The 12,492-nt window shown below is 42.1% G+C and overlaps 1 protein-coding gene across 1 annotated transcript in view; it reads right to left on the bottom strand.

Moving 5' to 3' along the window:
• Nucleotides 1-12,492, bottom strand: part of LOC126175147 (histone deacetylase 5) — a 326,032-nt gene that overhangs the window by 252,030 nt on the left and 61,510 nt on the right. The window contains exon 2 of the mRNA XM_049921708.1: nt 243-339. The gene's annotated coding sequence lies outside the window, so the exon portion shown is untranslated. The remainder of the gene's footprint in view (nt 1-242; nt 340-12,492) is intronic.

The following is a 12,492-nucleotide window of genomic DNA, read 5'->3' as shown; positions in this document are numbered from 1 at the left end:
TAAGATGCACATAAACAAGTTGTCAATACTCAGATTAGAAAAATAAAGAGAAAGGCAATTATCATTATGTTTGGATCAAAAATATGTCCCTACTCCTGTTTTCTCAACTGAGTAACCACAAAAGTGTTTCAATGAGTTTCCGACAAAAAAGTATTTAGCAAAGCCTCCAGAAGATTGCGCATTCAATACATATTGTTATGCCCTTTGAGGAAAGCAAATTCATAAACTTTAAGAATGCTCACCATCAGGAGCAATGCCATTTGTGGTGTACGCCAACTCTGAATGCCTCCTCACTCCTGTGACCCACTGTGATGGTGACTCCACAACTGCACATACTACCTGCACAGAAAAAAATGTACCATATGTGGCTGTGATCCAAACTTCATCATCCTATGATTCACATCTTAACCACTACAAATCTTATGTCCGAGATAGTCCTGTGGTTTGGTTTCTCACTGAGCTTGAAAAACTTTCATGGGAGGTTGATAAGCTTTACAGCAACAAACATTTCTGTGACCAAATCGAAGAAGAATGAAGATTTGTACAAATATGCAGTTGTGTCTCATATTTGAGGACTGCCATTAGACAGAAAAGCAGAACTCCTTGTACGGTTCACTGTCATCTTATGGGGAAACTCCACGATGCTGCTCACAATACAACCATTACCAAGGCACATACTCGTTTCCTTCCATAATTTAAGTGGGTGCTACATTCACTTCCTTGTTGAACATTTGGCTGGTTTCAGCTGGCAGAAAAATTAGGGCTGTGTCCTATCTGAGAGTGTTGAGAAATATATTTCAGTCTCCAAACAAATGATGCCAAGAATTACACCACGTTTCCTAGACTCATATCGTTTTACGAAGGCACTGCTTCAGAAATATGTTAAACTCTGCCTAGAGAGGATATGCATATCACTTGCGCTGCATTCCCCAACAAGGAAAGCTTTCAACTTGTGACTAGGAAGCGGTCGTTCCCGTACAAGTATCTGGATAGTATGGCAAAACTCAACGAAACTAAGCTATCCAACACAGCTGCATTCTCCAGCAATTCTACAAGCGATGCCACAACAGATGCATGTGTGAGCATGTGTGAATGTCAGTTGCTTTACATGGACGCAGACATGCGCTTGCTTGCAGACGTTTCTGAGTCTATGCATGACCACATGTTCTCTGGATCCCATGTTTTATTACACGGCACCTGGTTTGCCCTGGGACAACCCCACCCAAGGAAACGAAACTCAGCATTTAACTACTGAGTGATCCTGCTGTGCTTGCTTTCTTTGAGTGAGGGATCTGTGGGACGCTTTGCCAATGTATACATAGGCACACCAAGGCAAATAACACACATATGGGTGAAAGGTTCAGCACATCCTTTGATTCCAGTTACATCATATACTTGGATTAGTATGCATGATTCGTATGACGATTTACCACATTGTTCAGAGTAACTAGTTCTGCGAGCAGGATCCATCACAAACTGATGACAATGGGGAATAATAGGAGATACAATATCCATGATTATAATCTCCAGTAGTGTTTCAGATTGGGGATGGAGCTGTTTAAAATCTCCTGGGTTATCTCCTTCAAGCAATCCCCCTGGGTGAAGAAGTATATTGATTTGAATACGACTTTGAGAAAGATTTTTTTATATTAATGAATAATTCAGTTTTCGGTAAAACAAAGGATAATTTTAGGGAATATCGTGAAATTTTGATTAAAACTGAATGGGGTGGGTGTTGTGGCGTAAGAACTCGTCGCTAGACAAAATTTTAAATAGGTCACAATATTCTATCAGAGCTTTGTGGCTGTTGAGATGGCGGAGGTTGCAGTGGAGTTCATGAAACTCATTTATGTGTGGATGTGCATACTAATTCTATTGAAACTCCTCATGTACTGCTTTCACTATTGATTTGTGAAACCTTATTTCATTGATCCAAATTACTATATATGGATACAGATAGCTTTGAATGAGGACCACAGTACTGAATTCGACGTGTTCTCATACATGGCTGATAATCTGTATGGTATTGTTCTACAGAACAAGAAGGTTATCGACCTTATAGAAGATGAGCCAAATGAATTGCCGATTGTGGACTTTGTATGTCTGGGAGCAAAAATGCATGCCTATCACAGATTTAAGATGCCACACATAGACAGGCTAAGGGTTTGTGTGTCATATGGCATGAAGAACCCTCTCTATCAAAGACTATTTGCAGTGCCTGTACAGCAGTGTTTGCGGTGCTGCACTGTAGCCATCGTATATGGTACAGCAAACTGGTATTCGATCGAAAGCACATGAGGTGTACACTGCACTGGAATCTAATGTCGGCCTGTCGTCCCTAGACAATAAAAGGGTTTTTTGTGATGATGGGATTGAAACACTCTCCTACTCACATTATTCACTTTTTGAGAGAGAGGAGGTGGGGGGACTCAGATTCAGTGAGAGGGAGAGACTGAGATAGGGTGTAAATGCTGCAGAATAGTATGACCCTTTTATAACAGTGGAATTTTGTATTTTACTCTCTCTCTCTCTCTCTCTCTCTCTCTCTCTCTCTCTGTGTGTGTGTGTGTGTGTGTGTGTGTGTGTGTGTGTGTGTGTGTGTAAATATTTATTTATTTATTTTGGCACACTACATCTGTACTCTGTACACCAATGTAAATGTATTTGCACCCAATGTATGGTAACTAGGAAAGTATGTAAAATATGGATGCGTACGTGCTGATGAAGGAAAAAGATCTTGTATCTTGCTAGTCGTTTGTGTTTGTAAGAATAGTTTTTAAGTTTCACCTGCTCCTAGCCATCCAAGTCAGATTAGTTTCTAAGTGTGCATAGTTCACAACTCATCAGAATTATTGTTTTTCATCCATGAGACTGCTGCTAAGGGGGCTGTTGTAGTGTAAGAATAAAAGTATCTCGGCATCAGTTATCCATAAACACAATCTGAAAATATTTCAACCAGTGATTTTTTATTTGTGAGAAACAAAGTATGTGAAAAAGCTTCAAACTGTAATCTCACGAATTGAACTGCATCTCAAGAATCAGACTGTAGCTGTGAGAAAGGAATAAATGGAAAAATTCCTTACCATAGTCTTTGTTGTTGTTACTTAGAAAAAGAAGCTATCACAATTATATATCTAAAGAATGTGCAGGACACAAATGACATTAGTTTAGAACTTTAAGGTCAAGTTTAACATGGAAGATAACAAAATATATAGAATGGCTGCACGGGATTATCCCTATCATGCAGCACAAACTGGCTTGTACATAACCCTATTACCTCAATAGACATACAGTAGAATGTTGTTAAAAACCATGTAGTAAGTGTTCTGTACGATATTTGTTAGTAGCTGACATTGCACGGTAGTGATTGGCGTTGTGTACAGAGAAGCACATTGTAAACACTCTTTGTTAGAGTTCGCAAATTTTAAACTGTCTTGCACAGGGTTACATAAGCAATCTATTCTGTAGTCGTATATTGCAGCCTCAGAGCTCGTAATACAATGGCTCTTAGGCTAAGAACACTTCACAAATGTAGTTGTCAGTAACTTGGAGTTGACACCTGGGCTTGTGATCTGACATATATAAATTTTTACTTTGCATTTGGAGGTCAGCCTCATTGAAAATCTATTCCAGTCATCTTATTTCTATCCAAGATAAATGACTGTCCCCCTGGTCCCCAGTGCTTTGATGTCAACTTTTTCTCATATTCCTCTTGCTGACACATCCTCCTTCCCATGCACAATTTTCCTGCACCAAGCAGACATGGAAGAACTCCCTCAGTTTCCCCACATTTTGGCGTACTTTCCCTCAATTTATATGTATTTTCCCTTAATTTTCGTAATTTTTCCGATTTTATGTCTACTTCTGCTCATGTGATCTTGACATCACTTCTCCCCAAATATTCTAAAATTGCTTGTAAATGTAGTACCGTTGTCAACACCTAGTCCAACTGTGCTATTTTTCCATACTTGTGTGTGTCTGTATCGGTTTTACCTTAGAGGCCTCCGGAGCATATTCCAAACCTACTGTGGTGGAATCCACCTTCAGACACTGCCCAGGACATGTAATGGGTGGATTCACCTTCAAACCCCATTCCAGCCATAATGTGTAGTGGATCCACCTCCAAAGCATATCCCGGCCACAACGTGTGCTGGATCCACTTCTGAACACTGTCCCGGCAGTAATGCGTGGTGTAACCACCTCGGAGCCCTAGCCCCAGCCATAGAGCACTGTGGATCCACCTTCGAACCCTATCCCGACCATAACACATGGTGGATCCACACTCGACCCCTATCCCGTTACATAATGTGTCGTGGATCTACTTACAAGCTCTATCCCGATCCTATCACAAACTTACCCTGTACCCATCGTTCTACCATTCCTAGACCGGCAAGGGAACTTGCTGTTCCAACAGGACAATGCACGTCCGCATGTATCCCGTGCCACCCAACGTGCTCTAGAAGGTGTAAGTCAACTACCCTGGCCAGCAAGATCTCCGGATCTGTCCCCCATTGAGCATGTTTGGGACTGGATGAAGCGTCGTCTCACGCGGTCTGCACGTCCAGCACGAACGCTGGTCCAACTGAGGCGCCAGGTGGAAATGGCATGGCAAGCCGTTCCACAGGACTACATCCAGCATCTCTACGATCGTCTCCATGGGAGAATAGCAGCCTGCATTGCTGCGAAAGGTGGATATACACTGTACTAGTGCCGACATTGTGCATGCTCTATTGCCTGTGTCTATGTGCCTGTGGTTCTGTCAGTGTGATCATGTGATGTATCTGACCCCAGGAATGTGTCAATAAAGTTTCCCCTTCCTGGGACAATGAATTCACGGTGTTCTTATTTCAATTTCCAGGAGTGTATTTATTAATTGTACTTAGTCTAAGATCATTGTTATTATCAGCTTGGCGGCTGCAATATACAACTACAGACTCAACTGCATGTCTGACCATTTGTAAGACTGTTTATGTGTTTCAAACTCTTAACAAACAGAATTTAAAATATGCTTCTCTTTACTCTCTACTAATCACAACCATTTGCTAACAGCTACGAAATACCTTACAGAGCAGTTGCTGTATGGTTTTTAACAACATTCTGCTGTATGTCTATTGAGGTAGTCTGCACAATAGGCATATCCCATGCAACCATTCTATAAATTAAGTTATCTTCCATGCTAAACTTGACCTTCAAATTCAAAACTAATGTCATTTGTGTCCTTCACATTCGTTACATATATAATTGGGATAGCTTTTTTTTGTAAATAACAACAAATACATATAGTAAGGAATCCATTTTTTACATTCTCACAGGCATAATATGATTCTTGAAATGTAGCTGAGTTCTTGAGATTACAATTTGAATCATTTTCACATAATGATTCTAACAAATCCAAAAAATCACTTTAAGATATACAGTAAAAACTAACGCAGAGCTACAGTACAACAGACCATTAGTACCAGTTACATGGATGGACAACAATAATTCTGACGGGCTGAGAACTATGTACATTTAGAAACTAATCTGACTTGGACGGCTAGCAGCAGGGGAACCTTATAAACTATTCTATTTACACATGTACATGGCATACATGCTTGCTCAAATGAACACAGACACACACACACACACACACACACACACACACACAGCTTGCAAGATACAGGATTTATCTTTTTTTATATCTGATTACTTTTTTTAATCAGCACACACACAGTGTATGTCCATATTCACATATATTTCTAGTTAGCACATACGGTGTGCAAATATGCAAATATATTTACATTGGTGTACACAGTACACACATAGTGGCATAAATAAATAAAACACACACACACACACACACACACACACACACACACACGAGTTAGTTACACTGTGATGTGATAGAGTGTCATACAATTCTACAGCATTGATACCATGTCTCATTCTCTCCCTCTCACTCAGTCTCCCCACCTCTCTACCTCTCAACAAGTGAATAGTGTGAGTATAGGAGAGTTTAATCCCATCATCACAAATGATCCTAACATCTAACTGTAGCGCAGTGTAAAGCGCACATCCTTTTGAATGAATACCAGTTTTTCGTACTATCAGCAGCATTGGGGCCATCACTGTACAGACACTGCAAATAGTCTTTGTTAGAGAGGGCACATGATGCCATAGAATGCACACCCTTATCCCGCTTCTTTGTGGCACATATTCTTGCTCCCAGATCTAACAGCTACACAATTGGCAATCCATTTGCTCGTTCTTCGTAAGGTCGATAATCTTCTTGTTGTTTGGAAAAAGACCATAAGCATTACTGGTTCTGTATGAGGGTGTGTCGAATTCAATGCCCTGGTACCTAATTACTTCACATGAGTCACAGTTCTTGACCCAATAGATGAAGCTATCTGTATCCATATAAGGTAATTTAGAATCAGTGAAACAAGGTTTCGAAAATCCATAGAGAAAGCAGTACATCAGGAATTAGGAATTTGGATACGTCTAGTATGCACATCCCCACATAAATATGTTTCGTGAACTTTATTGCAACGTTCGCCATCTCCACAGCAACAAAGCTCTGACTGAATATTGTTACCTGTTTAAAATTTGGTCTAGTGATGCATTCTTTTACGCCCCAATAACTATCCCGATTGGTTCTAATAAAATTTCACGATATTCCCACAAGTTCTCCATTGTTTTACCGAAAACTGAATTATTCATTAACTAAAAAGAATCTTCCTCAAAGTCACACATTGTAGAAGCCCTCAGTGTCGTATTCAAATCAATATACTTCTTCAACCAGTGGGAATGCTTGTAGGAGATAGCCCAAGCCATTCTAGCCAGCTCCATCCCCAACTGGAGACACTGTCACGATCATGGATAATGTATCTCCACTATTCCCCAGCACTGTCATCAGTTTTGGGATGGAACCTCCTCGTGAAATTAGTTGCTCTGGACCACATGGTAAATTGGCGTGCACATCATGCAGAGTAATAGGGTATGTGAATACCCCATATCAGAATCAGCCACCATAACCTTGACCTTTCCATCTAATTACTTCCATTCGTCCGTGGGCACGAATCAAAACTCATCAATCAGTAGTGATTTTTGCATGGCATGCCCATATAAGTTCTTTACAGCCTTGTGCATAATGTAATTCGAATCTGAACCGGTCACCAATACGTGGGTTAATTGCCTTGGCATGCCTATGTACACAGTGGCAAAGCCTCCCACGGATCCCTCGCTCAAAGAAAACAAGCACATCAGGATCACTCAATAGTTCGATGCTGAGCTTCATTTCCTTTCCATACTATCCAGGTACTTGTTTGAGAAAACCCACTTCCTAGTCACAAGCTGAAACTTTCCCTCATTGGCAAATGTAGCTTGAGTGATATGCATATCATCCCTAGGTAGAGTTTCAGTAAGTTTCTGGAGCGGTGACCACATAAAACGTTATGAGTCAAGGAAGGGATATAATTCTTGGCATCATTCCTTTGTGGAATGAAATGTATTTCTCAACGCCCTCAGGTAGGAGACAGCACTAATTTTTCTCCCAGGCGAAACCAGCCACGTGCTCAACAGTGAATGTAGCACCCTTAAATTATGGAACAAAACAAGTATGTGCCTTGGTAATTGATGCCTTAAATTGAATTTATTGTGAGCAGCACCACGGAATTTCCCTATAAGATGACAGTGAACTGTACAAGGAATTCCTGCTTTTCCCGTCTAATGGCAGTCCACTAATATGACACACAACTGCATTTTTGTGCAAATGTTCATTCTCCTTCGAGTTGCTCATGGGAACAATGTCGCTGTAAAACTTATTAACCTCCATGAAGCAGGATTATCTCCAACGTAAGATTTGTAGTGGTTAAGATGTGAATCATAGGAGGATAAAGTTTGAAATGCAATCACATATGGTACATGTTTTTCTGTGCAGGTAGTATGTGCAGTTGTGGAGTCACCTTCACAGTGGGTCACAGGAGTGAGGAGTCATTCAGAGTTGGCATACACCACAAACAGGCATCGCTCCTGGAGGTGACCGTTCTTAATGTTTATGTATTTGCTTTCCTCAAAGAGCATAATAATATGTATCAGATGCACTATCTTCTGCTGGCTTTGCTAAATCCTTTCTTGTCGGAAATTCATTGAGGATCTTTGTGGTTGTCCAGTTGACAGAATAAGAGTTGAGATATGTCTTTGAGCCAAACATAATGATAACTGCCTTTCTCTTTATTTTGCTCGTCTGAGAATAAGAGCATGGTTGCAGGCATCTGACACTCACCGGCAAATTTTGAGAAATGGAGGGGTCCAGGGACTATATGCTCGTTCTGCTCACCTGCTTACGTTTCTCCAGACCATAAACACGAACCGATATTTCGGTATTCTGCGCCTTAAATTTAGGTATGTCCCGGATCTTGACGGGGGTATTCGATACTGTCAGAGTTATAACATTCACGAATGTCCTGGTACATATCGTATCGAAATATGCGCTGTGGATTTTTCTTGTAATTTCTCTTGTTAAGTCGGATTGACCATACAAAACAAGCCTGGTTGGTTTTTATTTTTGACATTAATACATGCCTTTGTATCAACTACATACTTAGGAAGCTTGGTGTAGCTGTGCCCTCCATGTACTGGATCACAGACATGATTATATATATCAAGCTGTAGTACTCAGTTGAGTTATATGCTGACCCTCTAATTTTAACACAGAAAACTGGTCCTGTGTAGCACTCAAGGTGGACTTCTGAAACCGCTCGGTGATTGACATGCTCCTTATTATCACACTATTATCCCATCAAAGATAGTGAAGACTTGTCTCTTCAAACCCATCGGCATGTTTGCGAGTGTGACAGTTCAATACACAGCACAACACTGCATTTAATCTCGGGATACTGCAGATCATTAACAATCTTGAGGAGCTCTGTTCCCAGAACAGGAAGGCATGCTTTCAGAAATGCTACACGGTCACGAAACCCTCCTGGTGGATCCTCGATCCTAGTGAACAATATTCGCTCTCCAAAAGTATCTGCAATCACCAAATATTCTATTCTGATGTCCTTCAGTAAAAGGATGGGAGAGGGAATTGCTGCTAGCCACAGGATTACTACAACTATTACTATAGCTACAATTAGTTGACGACGACGCTGCTGATGATGTGATGACTGTTGTGTAGTGGAGCAGCGATATGTACGTACCTTGCACTTTGGGAGAACATGGGGAAGGAGGAGAATGTGTGTTGCCTCCGTATGAGCAGCCTAGCTGCAGCTGTGGACATGTTTATTGCCACATCCCTGAACCACCTGCCGGAGGGAGGGTGGCCCACGGACCCTAGAGTGGTGTTGGTGGAGCGCCGGCACGGGGGTGACGGTGGTGGCCAGAGCTACAGCTGTTTGTGTGGCGGCAATTTCCTGCACAGCAACGAAGACCATCTTACACAGCAGAGCATGTCACACTAGAGCTCGTCTACACAGTTGTTTCTTCACTGCCCCCAGTATGTGGGGTCTTTGTCTGTGGACATATCTACCCTGCAGTCAGAGGGAATTCGCGTTGGGAAGGTTTTAACAGTGCAATTACGTGCATTGAGTTATGCTGAAGTCGATTTTGTAACAGTATTGCTTCCACGATCGAAAAAAAGCGATCCATTTAATTATTTCTTTTTGATGAATTTTACAAGACCTGCAGCTTCCAAACCAGCTGAGATTGATGAGCTTTTTCCGCCAAATAAAAGAGAGATCCGACCTAAGCAAACTGAATTTTAGAAACAAACAGTATAATCTTTGCTATTTAATTGACATTGATCCCCGTGATGACTGGGTGTTGTGTGATGTCCTCAGGTTAGTTAGGTTTAAGTAGTTCTAAGTTCTAGGGGACTGATGACCATAGATGTTAAGTCCCATAGTGCTCAGAGCCATTTGAACCATTTGATTTGACATTGATCCGAATTTCGTGTAGTGAGATCCTTCCTCTCCAGCACAGAGTGAGTCTTTTTCCAGCCAGTTTCCAAGTGGGGAAGAGGGTGGCTGGGGGTTTCCTAGAGAGGAAGGGGTTAATTAATTTATAAGTTTAATAAATTAGTCAATTAATTTGATATAAAAATGTGCTTGTATGAGCCCCTGGGGGTCATAAATCAATTAACATCACAATAGGTTAAGGGGAAGTGTAGGGGTCATAAACCAATCATCCAGAACGCCCATTACCCTACTACTTATAGTTACGAAATGTCTGAATGTTGCACACTGTTCTCCAATTTCTCGGAATTCTATGCCAGAATAATTTTTAGAGCGACTGAAATGTTATTTCATGGCGCTCATCATTTCCTCTGAGAGTAAAAAGCGTGGGCTATTTTCGGAAAGTCCAATGTCACCCTGTTACGGATTTTTGTTCATTAATAAAATAGTTGCCGGCCGGGGTGGCCGAGCGGTTTGCGAAAGGATGGCACGAAACGTCAGTAATGCGATTCTGCTTTTTTTCCGTAAACGAGTTGGATGACAAACGGGGAACCGACCGACACACAGAAGGATTCTGCACGTGAGGTGTGTCTTAATTCTTCGTCGATAGCGTTAAGCGTTTTGACCCAGCAGTGGCGGTTACATAAAGCGGTCGCCTCGAAATCGACCCGGGTACTGGCCGTCCGTCACGCGACAGCCGCCCAGCGGGCCTCGGCGGCCGCCACCTGCCTCCGCGGCTGCGCTGCCAACCACAGAGCCTTCTGGCAGCTGCACCAGCTACAAAGTAACTGCCCTAACCGAATGAAACTAATTTTAAAATACAGATAAGCGTCAATCACGCAACTGTAAAATTCCAGAGTCGTTACGCTTCGAACATCGATTTCACACGAATGGTGCAAGTCGCTCGAGAAAGAATACCGTGTAACAAATCGTTCTTACCAGCAGATTTACACGAGATATTGTATGGGAAAAGCTATAAACACAAATTTGTTAGAACATGCAGTACACAGATTAATATTTATCGCAACAGCAGCTGTTAGGTCACGGTACGTCCTTCCGTTATCGTCGTCGAAGTGGAAATGCAGTTTCAAACTAGTGGTTACAACACAGTGGAATGGAGCAGTACGCACACTTGACAAGGGCAGGACGTAGCATAGTGCAGCAATTTCTGCTACGGGAAATACGATGCTGTAACTAAGGCACGCCTGTGTGGACAGTTTCTCTGCCACACAAGGTGTTGTTTCTTGACAGATTTGGGCTTCTGTGGTCTTTGGAATCCTGACCTTCAAACACCTAATGTAGAAAAAGTTTTACTGGTAAGTGACCTCGATGGGTGGTCGAGCAGCCGGCGGAAGTGGCCGTGCGGTTCTAGGCGCTGCAGTCTGGAACCGCGAGACCGCTACGGTCGCAGGTTCGAAGCCTGCCTCGGGCGTGGATGTGTGTGACGTCCTTAGGTTAGTTAGGTTTAACTAGTTCTAAGTTCTAGGGGACTAATGACCTCAGCAGTTGAGTCCCATAGTGCTCAGAGCCATTTGAACCATTTGGTGGTCGAGCACACTTTACTGCACTTTAAAATAATTTTTATTCTGTTTTACCTGTTCGACTTGTCATAGTCCCCTCGGCAGTAGAAATTTTCTTTATGCAGGTTACTCGTAATAAAAAAGATTGTATTGCCTTCAACTGGGCAGCTCAATCCACGGAATCATTACAAGAAATGTGATCGGTCATCACATAGCAACTTTAAAAAGTTAATGTACGAATATAGAGCGCTTTAAAAGAAACCTAAAATATTTAGTATTGACAGACTAGCCGCGCGGTCTTGGGCGCTTTGTCACGAACCGTGCGGCTGCCCCCGTCGGAGGTTTGAGTCCTCCTTCGGGCATGTGTGTGTGTGTGTGTGTGTGTGTGTGTGTGTGTGTGTGTTTTGTCCACAGCGTAAGTTAGATTAAGTAGTGTGTCGGATTAGGGACCGATGACCTCAGCAGTTTGGTCTCATAAGAACTTACCACAAATTTCCGATTTTTTTATTGGCAGACTCCTATTCTGTTCATTAATTCTTTTGCAGAACCAATTGATTCACTTATTAACTATATCACATTTTATGTTATACCTGATTTCGGCAAATCTTCAGTGCAGCAATGTGATCTTGCAAGGCTTTCTCACAAATTGCTTTTGTTTCTGCATGCCTACTTGTTAGAAATAATCTAATGCACTTTGCTGTCTACGCAACACCTAAATGTTTGTGATAAGCCGTTTGATTAAAATGGAAATGGAACGGCGTATACGATTTTTTTTTTACCATTTAAGGTAGAGTCTGTGAAAAGAACGCAGGCATAACAATCCTTTCGTAAACACGCATATCTTTGAGACACACTGATGAAGTAGGTGAGTTCTTCTACGTATATCTGTTTCGGAAGCCGAATGCGTGCGGCTGTGAGGCCAGACGTCGCCGACAACTGTTGCCGGAGAGCGCTGCGGCTGCAGAAGACGTTCTGAGTGACCGCCAGCCACGGCACACGCGTGCTCCACCGCGGGCGTTTCGACGTCGGCGCGCCGC

The sequence above is a fragment of the Schistocerca cancellata genome, chromosome 3 (genome assembly GCF_023864275.1).
Source record: "Schistocerca cancellata isolate TAMUIC-IGC-003103 chromosome 3, iqSchCanc2.1, whole genome shotgun sequence".
Taxonomy (NCBI): Eukaryota; Metazoa; Arthropoda; class Insecta; order Orthoptera; family Acrididae; genus Schistocerca; species Schistocerca cancellata.
This window is presented reverse-complemented; position numbering and strand designations above follow the sequence as displayed.